This window comes from Hemitrygon akajei, chromosome 7, assembly GCF_048418815.1.
Source record: "Hemitrygon akajei chromosome 7, sHemAka1.3, whole genome shotgun sequence".
NCBI lineage: Eukaryota > Metazoa > Chordata > Chondrichthyes > Myliobatiformes > Dasyatidae > Hemitrygon > Hemitrygon akajei.
The window spans coordinates 63074347-63094840 of record NC_133130.1 but is presented as its reverse complement, the minus strand read 5'-3'; positions in this window follow the sequence as shown (position 1 = coordinate 63094840).

Here is a 20494-nt window from a genome sequence, read left to right as displayed (position 1 = left end):
AATTTAATTTAAATTTTGGCTTAACAACTTCAAACAGAGAAGAGCATTTGTAAACACAAAGGCATAAAAATTAAAGACAAAAATCCTCTGACTATTTTTAGTTTTCTTCAACTATCTGAAAGTGACCATCTAAGCCCAAGAATACTTATTTGATCGTTTTTCCAGAATGGCTGAAAGAATGATGGGAAAAAATCTTAAAATATAATGTAATCTATTTCATTTTTTTCCAAAGCTATGAATGAAACAGTTGTTTGTAAACCCTTTTCTAGAGGTTGGCGGTAAAGTAAAATAAAAATCCCAAAGAGAGACAAATTGTTTCTGACATTGCTTTAAATATATATTTGCAACTATAAAAGTAGGCAACATTTCAACTAGATAAAAATTAATTATTTGTAAAAAAATAATTCCTAATACCCAACATTAATGAAGATCTGTAAAAAAATCAGTGATCAATAAGTGTGAAGATTACAAATCACCCCATTCAGTTTCCAAAACCGACATGCGCAGTGTCAGTCCTCAAATCTGAAATATTCTACTTAAATGATGCATAATTAATCTTACTTGTAGAAAGAGAATTTGAAAGCTTACAAAGGGACAACTCGGTATTCATTAATCAAAATACAATCATTCCCGTCCTGCACAGCCAACATAATTGAGAGGGAAAACGGATTTAGCTTTATTTATCGCAAAAAAAAGACTTGTTCCAGTAACCACACCTATTTGACACTGATCACTTTCGCAGTAACATGGGAAAAGCCAAAGTTCGTGAATGGTGTTGGAATGACGTTCACACAAAAGGTCTGGAGCAATAATGAACCCCACTGACACAGAGGTTAACAACTTGAGAGGTTCTGCAGTAAAATGCTGACAGACTTCCTCCATAAAAATGGGTGCGATCGTTTGATTTCTCAACGATCCCGATGTGATTGATTTAAATCGCATGATTGTGCAGGTATCCCAAAAGGATCAATTAATTCCAGAAAAGTAACTAATCCTATTCAAATCCTCATAACTAGAAAAAATGTACTTATAAATTAAATGTGTAAGTTCTTAGCGAATATAATTTATCAGATGATGCAAATTAAAAAACATTCGATCTGTTTTATGATTAGACTTACCAATACCACCCCCGCCATCTGGGGACATTCATCACCCACTTACACATCAGCAGTTTTTAAAACTAATTCCCTGTTTTCGTTTGCAAACGTGTAAAAACTACGCCATGATTTCTGTTTTTATTGCTGCCTGACGGAGTGGTTGTGTGTGTGTGTGTGTGTGTGTGTGTGTGTGTGTGTGTGTGTGTGTGTGTGTGTGTGTGTGTGTGTGTGTGTGTGTGTGTGTGTGTGTGTGTGTGTGTGTGTGTGTGTGTGTTTTTTGTGTGTGTGTGTGTGTGTGTGTACACGCAGCGAATGAAACGACAATGAGAATGACAAACGGCGCTCTGTCTGGACGATAAGTGAACATCCTCCAGAGGCTTCCTACTGCACATCATCCAGATGGGTTAGGGTGAAAAAATATCTTTCAGTAAAATCCACAGTAATCTTGAATGGGTACTGCAGATATTAGCAATCAAGTTTTACCAAAAACTTATTATTCTTAATTTATTTTTCAGGTAAAGAGGAACAGGGGAATCACATGTGAAACTAACATTGGTAGGTTGGAACAGAATTGTTCAAGGAAACTAACTCAAATAACACAAAGCCATACAAATTACAATGCTCGAATAATGCATTATAACTATTATTAGTGCACATGTCCAAGTTCCACTGCGCTCTGTCACTTATTAACTATAAGGGAAGGAAGCTCCAAGTTTGCACCTTACGGTCCAAATTAATCAACATGACCACACTTACAACTTTCCAACAATCTGTTGACTTCTATTACAATAGGGTTGTCATCCAATTTGTACAGGTCCCTGAGTATAGAGTACCGTACAAATCTTAGATCATAGCAAACTGAGATCAGTTGTTAAGGAGTAAAACAAAAATGTGTAGAGAAATCGTTCTTATGATATGAAACCAGTGCATACTTCTAAAATCCAAGAGCACTGCTTATGTTGGCAACTATGATTAACAAATAAAGCAGAATGAGTGCAAAATTAAAGCAGGATTACACAAGTGCAAAGAAAGATGGAAAGTGGGAAATCTACAAAAATAGAACAAGCAGTGTCACAAGAGAGAATTAAGAACTCCAGGAGGTATCAATCTGTCACGACAAAGGTTCTCAGCCCAAAACATCGACTGTTTATTTCTCTCTATAGATGTTTCCTGAACTGCCGAGATCCTCCGGTATTTTTGGTGTGTTACAGAGGAATCAACATTCTTGTGGTGGATATCAAGATTAACAGTAGAAGTGTAAATAACACTCAGTGGCCACTTTATTAGGTACAGGAGTGGTCTTCTGCTACAGCCCATCCACTTCACATTTAACGTGCCGTGCACACCACTATTGTAATGCATGGTTATTTGAATTACTGGCGCCTTCCTGTCAGCTTGAACCAATCTAGCAATTCTCCTTTGACCTCCTTCATTAACAAGGCATTTTCACCCTCAGAGCTGCCACTCACTGGATTTTTTTCGATTTTCACACTATTCTGTCAACTCCAAACTGCTGTGTGTGAAAATCCCAGGAGATCAGCAGTTTCTGAGTTACTCAAACCACCCCATCTGTCAGCAACAATCATTCCACTGTCAAAGTCACTTAGATCACATTTCTTCCCCATTCTGATGTCTGGTCTGAACAACAACTGAACTTCTGGACCAGTTTCTTGTCCACTATAAAAATGAATATAATCTGAGTGTAGTAATAATAAACTTAACAAGCCTTCAATTTGGAAAATTACAAAAGCATTTCCTTTTCTTTAAGCAAACAACAACACTGAACCAGGTGACTGAGGTAGCTTAACCTCAGATATGGATAGAACACTATCTATCATTAGAACAAAAGAGACTGAGCACTTTGAGCTGAATAATGGGATTCAAAGGGTTGTGAAGTCTGACAATCACCAACTTGGTGAATAAGAGAATATTCAGGCATTCAGTCCATATTAAATTCCCGAAAACACATATTAGCTTTAGTCAAATGACTATTAGCAAAAATAAATGAAATAGAATTGGACCCAAACTTATGGAACAAACTGAAAGTTTATTGACAAGAAGAGAAAAATCAATGTAAACAACAACAGAAAGACGAGCAAGATGTAATGAGTAGAATTCACAAAATTTCTGTACTTAGATCACAGCTTGTAATGTTGATCATGGTTAAAGGAATAAAAATATATTTAGGTCTGTAGCCAATAGCAAGGTGTTGTTGTAGGTAGTGCAGATAAAGGAGGGAACTTGTAAAACAAGATGAAGTGTGTAGAAAAAGAATGAAATGAATACAAAAAAAATTACAGCATGTTTAGCACTACAAGCAATAAGTAAACACTTTGGAAACAAAGTAAAAAGAAACATTGAAAAGTTAAGAACAATGAAGGACCAAATCAATTTAGGTTTTTACACATATACATCACCAACAGCTTCTGGACAGCCAACATAAGCATCCATGGCCATACCTCAAGCATCATCGATTACAAAAAGGAGAAACTATATTTTTGTTTAAACAGCCTTATTTTGATCCCATCAAAAGTTCAGCATTCAGCCAAAGCACAGCGACAACTGAAAGGTTTTAGAGGAAGTGAAGCATAAATTTAAAAGAATAGTGTTTAGGGTTAAAGTATCATCTGTGGACAACTGGCATAAACTTTGACTGCATTCCGAAGAGCATCAAAAAATTGATAGGTGCAAGCAGTCTTAAGTAAAAGGTAATGTTCTTACCATGAAGATTATTTGGGTTATATGGGTAATACCGCACAATTTTGGTTTCATTGTTTAAAAAAAGTTATTGATGTACTGGTGAAGGTACTAGAGGAAAATATCATTAGAACACTAAACTTAAGAGAAAAATACTTAAGCAAGCCCGAACAGGCTAAATTCTTTTCTCCAAGTGTTTACAATTATGAAAGGTTTGATTGGTGCTGTGTGGAGTGCAGCAAGCACAGTCCAGAATCAGGTCATATTAGGGGTCAAACCAATCTGCTATGAATCCAAAGGAGAAATCAGGAGAAAGGTCTTAAGGCAAAGTACTATAAGCATGTGGAATGAATACTTGTTGTTGGAGTAATAACAGGAGGGATGCCAAGAACAAACAAGATAAGCGTATCAAAATGGGAAGAGTGAATCTAGTCATTTGATCCTTACCATTTATGAATGAAATCATGAACTTATAAGTATAAAATGTTTCTCTCCCAAAATGCAGAGGATATTGGGTAATTTGAAACTATTAGTACTGTGTTTGTCCACAAATGTGGAGCAATGGTGAGCAACAGGAGCTACATTAGAGATCAGCCATCTAGTTGATTGACAGATCCCACTTGAGGGATTGATTTGTCTATTCCTGAGCCTTTGTTTCACTGGAGGTGCATAAGGCCATCTTGCTTCATCATCTATTCCTGCTTATGGCACTTGTTATTCCATGCATAAAAGTTATGAGAATCTTCTTTGCCTTCCACTGTTTGAAAACTCTAACTCTTACTCTTGGTTCTTAAAAACCTGCAGAAGTTACACTGAAGCTGGTTACTCTCTCAGGCATCAGCCTTTCACTTCACATGTAGAGTATTGCAGGGATAATGAGGCAATTTTACCCAGTGATTAACACAGTATAAATAAACAATAAAAAATGGCAGAGACCTAGAAACCTAGAAGTGGAAAATCCATGCTGACACCTCAGGACAAGCCCAAGTTCACCTCAGGAACCACCAACAAAATAAAGGATATTTTTGAAACAGCAACAAAGAATGCCAACTACAGAGAATTTGAAGAAGTCAGTCTCATACATGAGAAGAAAATATCACAGGCCTTTCCATTATGTTTTTGTCCAGGAAAGAGTTGTTTGCAAGACAATTGCCATTTTTACCAGGACAGCAGTGTTTCAAGAAGGGTGCTCACTGTCAGCTTCATAAAAGCGATTAGGAATGGGCAATAAATGCTGAACAATACTAATTAGATTTGTCCTAGTCAAGTAGGTGAGGCAATGAGCAATTACATGTCAAATAGATGAATTACTTGAGGATAAAGAATCCAACAGCTGTAGGGTGTTACACATATACCAGACAGCAACACACACCAACCACTTAATAATCTGTTGGATTCTTCCAAGTCTTAGTTTGGACTGTAAACATTTCAAATCCACCTCAAATGAATGACTGTTCCGCAATAAAAGGGTTTTGTTAAATGTCATAGTTGCAGATGCAAGTATCTCTCTTCCTTATTTCAACTTTCACCATCTACATTGACAGTAAAAGATGCCACTCTATATGTATATTACATTGGATCACAAAAACATTAGCATCTGTTTTATAGATATTATTTGGGAGGCCTTCATAGTATAGTCTCTTAATTTTGTTACAAACCTCAAAATATTTATATTTTGCAGGAAGTAATGCTGGATTACTAATTTCTCAAACACCAAGCATTCAGGGTTACTGTCTCCATCACAAAATTCTCCACCAGCAGAGTATTTGGAAACTCTTACAGTATATGTTAAATTATCCTTATTCACATGTTCTACCTGTAGAAAAAACATGTCAATCTTTGGCATAATCCAAGTGTGGTATTAACCAGTATCTATACACTAGACAGGCTGGCTAGGTTTAGAAAGTACTTTCAGATTTATATTGAACTATTTGCAAGTTACATTATTCTATTTCAAGTATTCTATTTCATAGAGTCATAGAGTTACACAGCACAGAAACAAAGACATCAGCCAAAATAGTCCCGGCTAATGAAGATTTCCATCTAGGCTAGTTCCACTTGCCCACATTTGGCCCATTTCACTCTAAACCCTTCTTATCCATGTATGTGTCCAAGTACCTTTTAAATGTTGTTAATGTACCTGCCACAACTACTTCATCTGGCAGCTCATTTCATATACAGACCACTCCCTGGTTGAAATAGTTGCCACTCAGTTTCGTATTAAATTTCTCCCCTCTTACCTTAACACCAAGCGTTCTTAGTTGTTGACTTCCCAACTGTGGGGGAGAAAAGTTTTGTGTGCATTCATCCACTCTATGCCCCTCACAATTTTATACATTCATTCACCTTCACTCTGATGTAAAAAATCCCCACCTACTCAACGTCTCTCCATAACTCAGCCCTTGAGTCCCAGCAACACCTTTGTAAATCTTCTTTGTACTTTGTTCAACTGAATGGCATCTTCCCTATAATAGTGATCAAAACTGATCAACACCTTCTAAATTTTAAACAAAAATATTCAAATTTTTAAAATATGCCTTTTAGTGGCTCTTTGCCTAAAGTAACTAATGTAAGCAACTTTGTGGTCCAAGATCCACAAAGAGGTACAAACAGTCTTATGTGCAAACAGTCTTATTTTAGTCTGACCAGTTTTTTGGACAGTACTGGTTTCCAGCATTATATCCTGTGCTAGCAAAACAGATCATCAAGAAACCTATTTATAATGGGTATAAGCTACGTTAAGCATTCCAGTGGCTCCTCACAAATTATGTTGATTTGAACCTGATGTTGGTCAGAGCATGAAGGGATACATGGTGGGTGGGGGGGGGGGGCATTGTTGAAGGCAGGAGATTGGGGCTGAGAGAAAAAGTGAATCAGGCAAAATGAAATGGTGCAGCACTCTCGATGGGCCAAATGGCCCAAAGTGACCAAAATCTTATGGTCTTGTTTCAGGGGAATTACCTTAAAATAAGCCAGCACAAATGGGTCTGCTCCACTCTGGTTGCCACTTTGCCAGACATAATGTCAGCAGAGAACCACTTTCTCCATTACTTTAACTTCATGCTTTGCTCTCAAAATTACTGAACTTTAACTTCCAGATGGGGAAAAGGATGCACATCTACCAATGACAGTAAAAGAATATTGTGGAGCTCAGCCTTAGCACTAACATCTGGGCTTCTCACTAATTCATCTGTGTTAACAAAATAAGGACTTACATGGTTCCATTTTCACTCCATTGCTTTAAGTACTAGGCTCTGACAAACAGGCTCTGTCAGGATTCAGTGATCTTCACTGAAAGATGCAGAGGCCATAAAGAATGTTGTATTTCCTCCTGGTGGGAGGCAAAAAAATTACAGTTGACCCCAGGAAGGTATAGCTAAAGACTGACATAGGAATGTGGCAACCTTATCTTGGATTCAGTGCTGTGGGCATTTTATATCAGACAAGGAAAGGTGCTCAGTGAAAATCCTATCAATATTTTGGCATGTGTATTAGATAGATAGATAGATACTTTATTCATCCCCATGGGGAAATTCAACATTTTTTCCAATGTCCCATACACTTATTGTAGCAAAACTAATTACATACAATACTTAACTCAGTAAAAATATGATATGCATCTAAAATCACCCTCTCAAAAAGCATTAATAATAGCTTTTAAAAAGTTCTTAAGTAGTTTACTTAAATACATTGAGTCCTAACCCTGGCACTTTAACATATCTTACTCCTGGCGGTTGAATTGTAAAGCCGAATGGCATTGGGGAGTATTGATCTCTTCATCCTGTCTGAGGAGCATTGCATCGATAGCAACTTGTCGCTGAAACTGCTTCTCTGTCTCTGGATGGTGCTATGTAGAGGATGTTCAGGGTTTTCCATAATTGACCGTAGCCTACTCAGCGCCCTTCGCTCAGCTACCGATGTTATACTCTCCACTACTTTGCCCACGACAGAGCCCGCCTTCCTCACCAGCTTATTAAGACGTGAGGCATCCCTCTTCTTAATGCTGCCTCCCCAACACGCCACCTCAAAGAAGAGGGCGCTCTCCACAACTGACCTATAGAACATCTTCAGCATCTCACTACAGACATTGAATGACGCCAACCTTCTAAGGAAGTACAGTCGACTCTGTGCCTTCCTGTACAGTCGACTCTGTGCCTTCCTGCACAAGGCATCTGTGTTGGCAGCCCAGTCTAGCTTCTCATCTAACTGTACTCCCAGATACTTGTAGGTCTTAACCTGCTCCACACATTCTCCATTAATGATCACTATTACAGATCACATTAATGATCACTATTACAGTAAGCCCCTCAACCTGCCCTCAATCCTCACACCAACTTTCAGATAAAACATCCTTTGTTCAAAGCCATACCATTTTATGCTCATGTTTATGAAATATACTGCCAACATTTTTATCATTAACTGATTTTCTGCAACTATCCACTCAGCACACAGTACACTTACTGACAAGTGTCTTCTTTCCCTTTTACGGGATAAGAGCATGAAACACAAAGACAATTGGAGGAGGCCTTTCAGGCAGACCACAGTTGCAGTACAGCTAGTCCTGGAGGAACAGCAGGAGGAAATGGCTACTCGAAAATACTCTCATATAAGGCACAGAACTGAGATGCATCAATCAGCAGCACATGAAAAAAATTACTTACTAATACAGGACATTCTTACTTTGACAGTTCTAATGTCTATCTTCAATTTTCCACAATTTCTTCACTAATCCCATGGGACATAAAGCAAGTTTCCTCCAAATTGTGAAACTCCCCTCAGAGAATTTGGTTTGAAACTGCAGCCTATCATGTAGTAACTCAAACATTTGGGAAAGACACAGGACAATACATATTTCATAGCTGAGCAAATACAAATGGTGGTAATGGAACAATTATACCAGAGGACTCAGAGCTGTTCAAGCATTAACACAGCATCTATGAATTCCGCTTCTCAGAATCACCCAAAACGTGTAGCCAAATGGTACAGTACTTACAGATAGATTTGATTATCAACTCTTTAGCTGTTTAACACCATTGTACTTAGAGCTTGGTTGTACAGAACACACATCAGTCCTTATTCAGGAGTCATTGATGTAGAGAGTCAAACACATTGAAGCAATCATGAAGACTGTATGCCAGTGGTCAACTTCGCTGGGAGTTTGACAAACTTCTGCATGTGTATGGTGGAGAGCATTCTGACTAGTAGCACCATCTCCTGGTAAGGAGCCTCTACTGTACTGGATCCCAGACGGCTCCAGAGGTTTGTAGACTGTCAGCTCCATCATGGGCACAATCTTCCTCACCATCAAGAGCAACTGTAACAGGAAGGAGGCATCTCAACCAACCAACCAACCAGTAAAGACTCCCATCACCCGGGACATGCCCCATTCGTGTTAACGAGAAGGGAGAAGGCTCGGGAGCCTTAAGACACAAACTCAACATTTCCCTCCACCATCAGATTTCTGAGCGGTATACGAACTAATGAACGCTACCTTTTGCACAATGTATTTGTTTTTGTAATTTATAGTAATTTTTTATTGTTTGCATTGTACTGCTGCCGCAAAACAACAAATTTCAGGATGTATTATCAATGATAATAAACCTGACTCTGATCTGCAAGTGACTTGTGAATCAATCTAAAACTTCTGTAAATATCGCTCAGTGCGTGGTTCATCCTCCTTCCCTGGCGGTTTCCCGGCCCCAGCCTGACATGCCGGCTTTAAAGCGCAATGCTGTCGAGTCTCAGCGGCATTCGCCGATTTCAAATCCCAGCGCCGCGTCGCCCCTCTCGGAGCATGCGCCCCGTCGCCGTCGACGTCACAGCCACAGCTCGCCCAGCTCATCCATTCGTGCCCTTGGTTATTTCGCGGTGGGAACCGTTAATACGTCAGTTTCTGCCCTCGCGCTCCTCCGCTCCCGCCCGACCAGTTCTCGCGATCTTTGCTGTTGGCGCCTCTTCGGGCAGTTTGTCGCGTGCTCTAGGCGTGATGACGCGAGAAACGGGCGGCAGGCTCCTCCGTCGCCATGTTGGGAGGTTTCTGCCCGCAGCTCCTCGCCGATTCTCTGTCTTGCTCGGAAGACCCGACCCGGCAACAGTTGTGCAGACTTCCTGCAAATCCCACACCAGTTACACACCAGGCTGTCTGGGGGCAGCAAGAGCAAAGCCAGGCATTGGAAAAGTATGAGGAGATGCTCATGTTGCTGAGAGGGATTGAAGGCTCTGAGGCCAGGAGTCTGCCAGCTCAGCCCAACCACCTCTTGGAGGGAGTCGAGCTCAGCGCCAGCTTAAAGCCCAAAGAAGCAATTGGACAGCTGACTTCCAAGAAGCACATATACCCACCACTGAATGAGGGACATTGGTCGTGTAGCCTGGAGGAAGTCGAGCAATGGGCACCCAGAAGGTGCCATTCCCCTCCTGTCCACCAACTGGTACAGCCACTCCAGTGCCTTGCAGATCCGCTACTGCCCGGTGACAATGAGGAAACAGAGGCATGGTTTCTCAAGGCCAGTTGGTCGGCTGCTGTTCCAGATCTCCAGCCACTGGTAGAGGCCACTGGAGGCTGTGCCAGTTCCTACAGCCAATACCTGGGGCCTGGCATGGAAGACCAGATGGTGCCAGACTACTGGCTGCCAGAGGAGTAGAAGCTGTAGCATTGACAATCGCAACAGTTCACTGAAGCATAGGTTACTGCCAGTGTGTCAACTACTATTGTGTATTAGTCCATTATTTATCTATCAGGCTGTCTAGTGTCACTGCCAACATTTCTTGACCATCTCCTAGCTGAATTGGAAAAAGAGATGGTGAGCTGTTTTCTAAACAGCTGCAGCTGATGTGATTCCCCCTGCCCCTCATTAGGAAATGCCACAGGAGCTTAACCCTGTGATGCTGATAGAGTTTCCCATCTAGATGGGAGTGTTTGCCCTTTTGTGTGATTAAAATTTTTGCTGTTAATAGAAGAGGTCTACAGAATGTGGCCAGATTTCTGCAAGTGTGCAGCTACATGTAAGCTCTGACTCTCTTCCAGATATAAATGGCTTTCAACCACTGTATTGGCATTTATTTCCATATTCAGCCACTGTATTGGCATTTATTTCTATTTGGATTTGTCTTGTAAAAATGAGAGTTGAATTCAAATTACTTCTATTCTTTATAGGAACACTGGTAAACTGAAGACAGCACTTGATACCTAACAACTAACCACACAATTGATTTCTCTGTTTTCAATCTCAGACTGCCAGTTCTGAATGAGCATACAACTGTTACTTATAGATGTACTCATTCAATCTCTACTTGAGAGAAAACAATTCTCTTTATTGCAATGTTGCAACTGGCACTACAGTGTGAATTTGTCCTGTACACTTCATCTTTTAATTCCAAAGCATAGTAATTCATATTCTGTTTTAACTAGCACTTTTGATGTTATTATTCAGTTTTTGAAATTATTATTGCATAGGATCAGTTATACCATTAGTTAAATATTGATTTGTTACATGTGGAAATGTTTAATAGTTTGAACTGTGTGAAATATTTGAATGGGGTTAAACTTTCATGTTAACCTATTTTCTGGTAGCATATTTAAGTTTGTAATCATATACTTGAAAAGTATTACTTTAAAAAGACATGTTGTTAGAACTAATTAAGATGAATTGACAAGTTAGTTCAAGAATACAGATACCTGGTTAATGACTTGACAAGAAGACTTAATGATATTGGCTACCAAGGTTGTTAGTTTTTAATAAATAACTCAATTTGGTAACCTAATAAACCAGTCTAAATCAAGTGGGTGGTATGGATGGCTTGTTGCACTCAGTGGCTCTGTTTATCAGTTGACAATGGTGAGGTGAAATACATCTCTACTTGGACATAGATTAAAGCAATTGCTGACATTGTCTCTGAGGGTGACGCACATTCTCTTGACGTCACTGTCTAAATATTCAGAAGGAATTATCTAGGGAGCAGTCAGTATTCTGTTTGGTCATTTATATGGAGATGTGAGAAACTGCAAGTATTGGAATCTGGAGCAACACACAAAGTGCTTGAAGAAATCAGAGTCAGATAGCATTTGTGGAACTGAATGTTCATTCAGCATTTTGGGCTGAGACTTTTCATCTGGACTGAAAGAAAGAGCAGGGATAACCAGTATAAGAAGTTGGAGAGCAGTGTGGAACAAGAGCTGGCAGTGGTAGATGGATACAGATGATAAAGGGTAATAGGCACGTGAAGGACTTTTCTTTCTTCATCTGCTATCATCCCCATACGTATATCCACCTATCACTTGTTAGCTCTTGCTCCATCTCTTTCCTCTTTTAGTCTAGGTGAAGGGTCTGAATCCAAAACATTGATGGTTCATTTCTTTCCACAGATTCTGCCTGGTCCATTGAGTTCCTCTAGAACTTTGTGGCTTTATTCATTATAGCTCAACTTCGCAAACCAGATATGGTTATTGAAATTGTGCAAAAATTCAAGCTCAATAACCATATCCATTAACTCATTTGTGGTACTTGCCCATTTTTATTTACAATTGCATTGAAATACAGAAAAAATCCACTAGGCTTCATGCCATTTCACAAATGACTTGCAGATCTCTTTTTTTCTCTATTAAGCGGAATTATCGAGTGGCTTCATGCATGAAGAAATTGTCATTGCTTTTGATACCAGTATAAATGAGTGACCTGAAATTAATTTACAAATAATTACACAGACAACTCTCAATCTTGCAAAAACTTCCATGCAAATCTTCTTAAGTCTTCAAAAATTATCAAAATGAATTCCTGAGACTGATGACTACAAGTATTTCTTACACTGTGCAAGGGCAGTATTTTAAATAATTTTGACTGATATAGCTACTATAACATGTCTCATACAAAATTTTATTTACACTACCTCCATCATGAATGGTACATTTTTCTTCCTGTTGTATTAAATTTAAAATCAACATTCATATCTTCAAAGGCTTTGCCCCCATCCCGCACTGCAATTTCCTCTGTCTTAATATATTTTAAAATTTACATCCTTGGATCTTGTTAGGGGAAGACATAGGTGATAGAGGCAGAGGGATGAAGGGTAGGGGAGTGGCATTGCTAGTAAGGGAAAATGTTACAGCAGTGCTCAGGCAGGACAGATTAGAGGGCTTGTCTACCGAGCCCATGTGGGTGGAGCTGAGAAACAGGAAAGGTATGACCACATTAATGGGGTTGTATTATAGACCACCCAATAGTTAGCGAGAATTCAAGGAGCAAATCTGCAGAGAGTTAGCAGACAACAGCAGGAAGCATAAAGTTGTGATAGTAGGGGATTATAATTTTCCACATATTGATTGGAACTCCCATACTGTTAAAGGTTTAGATGGGTTAGAGTTTGTAAAATATGTTCAGGAAAGTTTTCTAAATCAATATATAGAGGTACCAATGAGAGGATACAATATTAGATCTCCTATTAGGAAACGAGTTAGGACAGTTGATGGAAGTGTATGTAGGGGAACACCTTGGTTCCAGTGATCATAACACCATTAGTTTTAGCTTGATCATGGATAAAGATAGATCTGGTCCTCAGGTTGAGGTTCTCATCTGGAAAAAGGCCAAATTTGAAGAAATGAGAAAGGATCTGAAAAGCGTGGATTGGGACAGGTTGCTCTCTGGCAAGGATGTGATTGGTAAGTGGGAGGCTTTCAAAGGAGAAATTTTGAGACTGCAGAGTCTGTATGTTCCTGTCAGGATTAAAGGCAAAGTGAATAAGAATAAGGAACCTTGGTTCTCAAGGGATATTGGAACTCTGATGAAGAAGAGAGAGATGTATAACATGTATAGGCAACAGGGAGCAAATAAGGTGTTTGAGAAGTATAAACTGCAAAAAAAAAACTTAAGAAAGAAATCAGGAGGGCTAAAAGAAGACATGAGGTTGCTTTGGCAGTCAAGGTAAAAGATAATCCTAAGAGCTTCTACAGGTATATTAAGAGCAAAAGGATAGTAAGGGATAAAATTGGTCCTCTTGGAGATCAGAGTGGTCGGCTTTGTATGGAACCAAAAGAAATGGGGGAGATCTCAAGTGGGTTTTTTTGCATCTGTATTTACTAAGGAAACTGGTATGGAGTCTATGGAAATAAGGCAAACAGGTAGTGAGGTCATGGAACTTATACAGATTGAAGAGGAGGAGGTGCTTGCTGTCTTGAGGCAAATCAGAGTAGATAAATCCCCAGGACCTGACAGGAGACTAGTGTTGACATTGCAGGGGCCCTGGCAGATATATTTAAAATGCCAATATCTATGGGTGAGGTGCTGGAGGATTGGAGGATAGTTCATGTTGTTCCATTGTTTAAAAAAGGCTCTAAAAGTAATCCGGAAAATGATAGGCCAGTAAGTTTGACATCAGTAGTAGGTAAATTATTGGAAGAAGTACTAAGAGATAGGATCTACAAGTGTTTAGGTAGACAGGGACTTATTAGGGAGAGTCAACATGGTTTTGTGTGTGGTAGTTCATGTTTAACCAATCTATTAGAGTTTTTCCAAGGAGGTTACCAGGAAAGTGGATGAAGGAAAGGCAGTGGATGTTGTCTACATGGACTTAAGTAAGGTCTTTGACAAGGTCCTGCATGGGAGGTTAGTTAGGAAGATTCAGTCGCTAGGTATACATGTTGAGGTAGTAAATTGGATTAGACATTGGCTCAACTGAAGAAGCCAGAGAGTGGTAGTGGAGGATTGCTTCTCTGAATGGAAGCCTGTGACTAGTGGTGTGCCAGAGATTTCAGTGCTGGATCCATTGTTATCTGTCATCTATATCAATGATCTGGATGATGATGTGGTAAATTGGATTAGCAAATTTGCTGATGATACAAAGTTTGGAGGTGTAGTGGACAGTGAGGAAGGTTTTCAAAGCTTGCAGAGGGATGTGGACCAGCTGGAAAAATGGGCTGAAAAATGGTAGATGGCGTTTAATGCAGACAAGTGTGAGGTATTGCACATTGGAAGGACAAACCAAGGTTGAACATACAAGGTAAATGGTGGGACACTGAGGAGTGCAGTAGAACAGAGGGATCTGGGAATACAAATACATAATTCCCTAAAAGTGGTGTCACAGTGTGGTAAACTATGTATACCTGTCTGGACACGCCCCTCTGCTGACTGCTCCTGTGGCTCCTCCCACACACCCCTGTATAAAGGCAATTGGGGCACTGCTCCTCCCTCAGTCTTCGAGATGTCGTGCTCCCTTTTGCTGTTAATAAAAGCCTATCGTTCACTTCCAGTCTCCGAGAGTTATTGATGGTGCATCACACAGGTACATAGGGTCGTAAAGAGAGATTTTGGTACATTGGCCTTTATAAATCAGAGTATAAGAGTTGGAATGTTATGGTGAGGTTGTATAAGACATTGGTGAGGCCGAATTTGGAGTATTGTGTGCAGTTTTGATCACCTTATTACAGGAAGGATATTAATAAGGTTGAAAGATTGCAGAGAAGGTGTACAAGGATGTTGCCAGGACTTGAGAGACTGAGTTACAGAGAAAGGTTGAATAAGTAGGATTTTATTCCCTGGAGCATAGAAGAATGAGGGGAGATTTGATAGAGGTATATAAAATTATGATGCGTATAGACAGAGTGAATGCAAGAAGGCTTTTTCCACTGAGGCTAAGGGAGAAGAAAAAAGACATGGGTTAAGGGTGAAGGGGGAAAAGTTTAAAGGGAACATTAGGGGGGGGCTTCTTCACACAGAGTAGTGGGAGTGTGGACTGAGCTGCCAGATGAAGTGGTAAATGCCCACTCACTTTTAACATTTAAGAAAAGCTTGGACAGGTACATGGATGATAGGTGTATGGAGGGATATGGTCCAGGTGCAGGTCAGTGGGACCAGGCAGAAAAATGGTTTGGCACAGCCAAGGAGGGCCGAAGGGCTTGTTTCTGTGCTGTAATGTTCTAACCACAGAAGGCAAATGCTTCGCTCATTTCATCCTGTTCACTTGGATATAATCCCAAACCTCTCAATCTTTAATTCTCCTTCTCGCATGAGGAATTTCCTAAATATTCTTTTACCCTTGCTTTTTAACCATCATAGACCCCCCTTTTTATTTCCTTCCCTTCAGGTTTGCTGTGCTTTTAATATTCCATATTAGTACGTATGACTTTGATGTGCTGAACAGCTCCAGAGAAACTGGGGAAGGCTTTCTTGATGTTGTGATGATACAGAGGCCAATAATAATTCTTTTTCCATAGTTGTAAATGTCATTAAACTGCAATTAGTGGAACATTGTCCTTCCATTGCACAGTTCAGAATATCTACTAGCAATTCCCATTCTGAATCTCAAAACGAATGTTCAATGCCATGTTTGCTTAGAATATTATCTTTATAGCTTAGTAGAAAGATGTGGTGAAATGGAGATAGATAAAATTCTGGTGTATATTTGGTGTTCTTAAGTTCAAAACTTACGACCATCATCAATTCAGATACATAAACAGGGAGGGGGAACTACTACACAGGTATTTTCTAAATTTCCATATTGAGATCTTGCAAAGCATCAGAGAAAACCATCACTCTATTGTGAGTTGCATTTTATTGCCACAGTAAATGAATATGTAACAAAATGTTCAGCCATGTGTCCAGAGGTTTATAAAAAGGGTTACCAAGAGAACATAGCAAGTGATTTACTAGCAGAGAGACTGACACAGAATTATGTTGATTAGAGTTTGATTTCATAATGGATGCATCCTCCCACTGGTTTAGTATGATGCTGCTGACAGGATGTAAGTATCTTTCCAATTTAAAATCCAGAACAGTTGAGGATCCATTTATTACTACCTCCCTAATGTACAATTCACTCTCCACAAAGGTCAATATACCCCTAAAATCTACTGATCATACACTACATCATCATTTCTGTCGAAGCTAAACTGATGTTTCCCAAGCCACTCCCCGGTCTCATCTTTCTGGTGTCTGATTCAACGAGTATTGTTCAATGAAGAGATATTAAGAAAAATATTCTGTGATAATTCTTTAAAATATTCTTTAAACCCCATAACATACTGGATTCTTCATATGCTTATGCTATGATACATGCTGTGGCTCAGTCTTGGATAGCAGGTGAGATGCTGTTTCTGGATTTTAAATTCCTTTAGAGAATGGTGGTAGCTTAATTTCTGTATGCACAAGCAAGAATTGAGACATATCTCATAGTGCATTAGCTTTTGGTGCCTGTCTTTCTGTGACAAGTGGGTTTGGAAAATATGCACTATGAATGATATGGTGGGAATATCTGATGGCAGCAGTACAATGCATAACTTATTTATGGAAACAATTAAAAATATCCAATACATAAATATCTAGGTCTTTCATAACTATTCTGTTTATTTGGAATGAATGTTACTGTTTTTCCTGGAGCAGTTTTAACTTGCCACTTATTAACCATAGTTATTGGGAAAGGTTGGACTGCACTTGGGAAGTAGATGTTGAAGTACTGCTGGCAAGATTGAGACTCTAGAATTAACACAGGAATATTAAACTTAGTGGTGGTTAAGCATAGAAATGCTAAGAGTTCACTAAAGAATTGGAAATATTTTCCAGCAATGTCTACCTCATTCAAAATGGCAATTGAAGTGTACCCTTTATATTTAAAGAAGAGTACACAGAAGATCAGAATCAGGTTTATTATCACCGGCATGTGTCATGAAATTTGTTAACTTAGCTACAGTTTAGAATTCAGGCTACAATTAAACAAAACACTCTTTAAATCACATTTTGTGTATGATCAGTAGTTTTTAGTGGGAATCTTGACCTTTTTGGAGTGTGTATTGTGCATTGGGAGGTAGTAATAAATGGATCCACAACTGTTTGCAATCAATATCAGTAATTTTGATGGGGAACCAAATGTATCATATAGATTTGTTGATGGCAGTATAAGTTGTGAGGAAAATGCAGGGAGAATTCTAGGAGATATAGATGGGTGAATAAGGCCATGCTAGGTAGAGAATGTTGTGGAAAAATATAAAATTATCCACCTTGATAGAAAATAAACAGGAAATTATTATTTTTAAAGTCAGATTGAAAGAAATGACTTCAGTTTTAATAGAGAGGTTTGTGATAATTTACCAAAATTCTCTGGATTCTGGGCAGGTCCTGGCAGATTGAAGATAGCAAATGTTGCACCACTGTTTAAAAAAGGATGCAGGGAAAAGGTGAGTAACTATAGGCCTGCTAGCTTAATGTCTGTAGTCTCACAAATGCTTGATATTACCATTAAGGAACAAATAGATAACTGGATAGAAGTGGTTCCATCAGGCAGACACAGCATGGATACGTGAAGGGCAGGAGTGTTTGATAAGCTTGAGGATATAATGAGCACAGTGGACAGAAGGGAACAGGTGGATGTTGTATATTTAGTATTCCACAAGGTGTTCAACAAAATGCTCTATAAAACACTTATCCATAAGAGAAGGATTCATGGAGTTGGGGTAATGAATTAGCATGAATGGAGGATTAGGTAACCAGTAGAAATCAGGGAGTTAGGATAAATTGATGTTGCTCTAGTTGGCAGTCAGTGTTGAGTGGAGTGTCACAGGAGTCGGTGCTTGGCCTGCAACTGTTCACATTATACATGAACAATTTGGAAGAGGGAACGGAGTGCTGCATATTTAAGTTTGCTGATGACACTAAATTTTATGGAAAAGCAAATTGTGAAAAGGTTGAGGAGAGTCTATGTATATATTGAGCAGCAAGGGACTGGCAGTTGGAGTACAATGTTGATAAATGTGATGTCTTCCACTTTGGAAAGAAATATAGAAGTTAAGATTATCCAAGATTCAAGTTTATTTGTTACCTGTACTTCAAAACATACAGTAAAATGTGTCCTTTGTGTTAACAATCAACACACCCAAGGGTGTGCTGGAGGCAATGTGCAAGTTTTGTCACATACTGGTGCCAACATAGCATTCCCACAATGTTTGACAGAACAGCACAAGCACAGCAAGCAACAAAGAACAACAGCAAAAATCAAGCCTTGTTTCTCTCTCCCACCCATGCAGACACATAGCTCTTTATACCCCCAGGTCAGGTCTCCAGCAAACATGGACTCGAGTCTGCAGACACCAGGCTTCGAACCTCCCCATTGTTCTGCAGAGGTTCACTGACTGCTCTGGCCTACGAGCTTTGGTTTCTAGACTTACTACTCAGCCCTAGGGCCTCAATCCTCATAATCAAACCCAGAACACTCCAGTCACTTAACACGAGGACTTGAACTCCTGACTCACCAATAAGAGACCCTGAATATTAGGCCTCAAACTCTTGTCTTATTGATTCATGAACACAGGTGTTAATCAGAACTTCAACTCCAGAATCTGTCAAGAACACTCTGACCTGTGGGGGAGGGCAAAGAGCCACATACAACATCAGACCACAGATGTCCCACATATACATCGCAGGTCTAATGCAGAGTGAAGACTTAAACTCTGGTATGATGTCTAATTCCCCCACGTCCCTGTTCCTAAACACTAAACTGACCTCTAACTCCCCCTGTGTCCCAAAAAACATCCTTACAAACCTAAAAAAACAATTAAAAACAACTAGATATGAGCTGCAATGTTATAGGAAAAGTAATAGTATTTAAATAGTGTGAGATTTCTGCATGTTTTTGTGCAGAGGGACGTGGAAGTGCTTTTGCAGGAATTGCAAAAAATAATTGGTTTGCAAGTGCAACAGCTTATCAAGAAGGGAATTGGAATATTGGCCTTTATTCCTAAAGGGATTGAATTTAAAAGCAGGGAGCTTATGTTGCAACTGTACTGGGTAATGGTGAGGCTGCAGCTGGAATATTGTGTGCATTTCTGGTTCTCCTACTTGAGGAAAAGATATGCTGACTTTGGAGTTCACAAGGTTGATTCTGGGAATGAGGGGGTTAACTTATGATGAGAGATTGAGTTGCTTGGGACTATACTCACATGAATTCAGAAGAATTAAGTGGATCTTATAGAAACATAAAATTATGAAAGGGATAGATAAAAAAGAGGCAGGAAAGTTGTTTCCACTGGTGAGACTCGAACTAGGGAAACAACCTCTGCATATGGGGTAAATAAATTTAGGGTGGAGATGAAGAGAACCTTTTTCCCCAGAGAATAATTAATTTGTGGAATTCTCTGCTCAGGAAAGCAGTAGAGGTACTCTCATTAAATATATTTAAGACACTGATAGATTTTTGCACAGCAGGAGAATTGAGGATTATGGAGAAATACAGGTAGGTAGGTGTAAATTTAGTCGGTTCCATCTTGAGTTCTAGCCTACAAAGTACCCAGGACATCTTAAAGGAGCAGTGTCTCAGAAAGGCAGCGTCCATTATTAAGGACTTCCATCACCCAGGGTATGCCCTTTTCTCACTGTTACCACCAGGTAGGAGTTACAGCTGCCTAAAGGCACACACTCAGTGATTGAGGAACAGCTACTTCCCCTCAGCCCTCCAATTCCTAAATGGACATTGAACCCTTGGACACAAACTCACTTTTTTAATATATAGTATTTCTGTTTTTTTGCATGATTTTTAAATCTATTCAATGTACATAGACTATAATTGATGTATTTATTATTTTATTTTGTTCTTTTTTTTACATTATGTATTGCATTGAACTGCTGCTGCTAAGTTAACAAATTTCACGTCACATGCCAGTGATAATAAACATGATTCAGATTCTCAGTCCATGGCCAGACAAACCATGATCTTATTGAACAGTA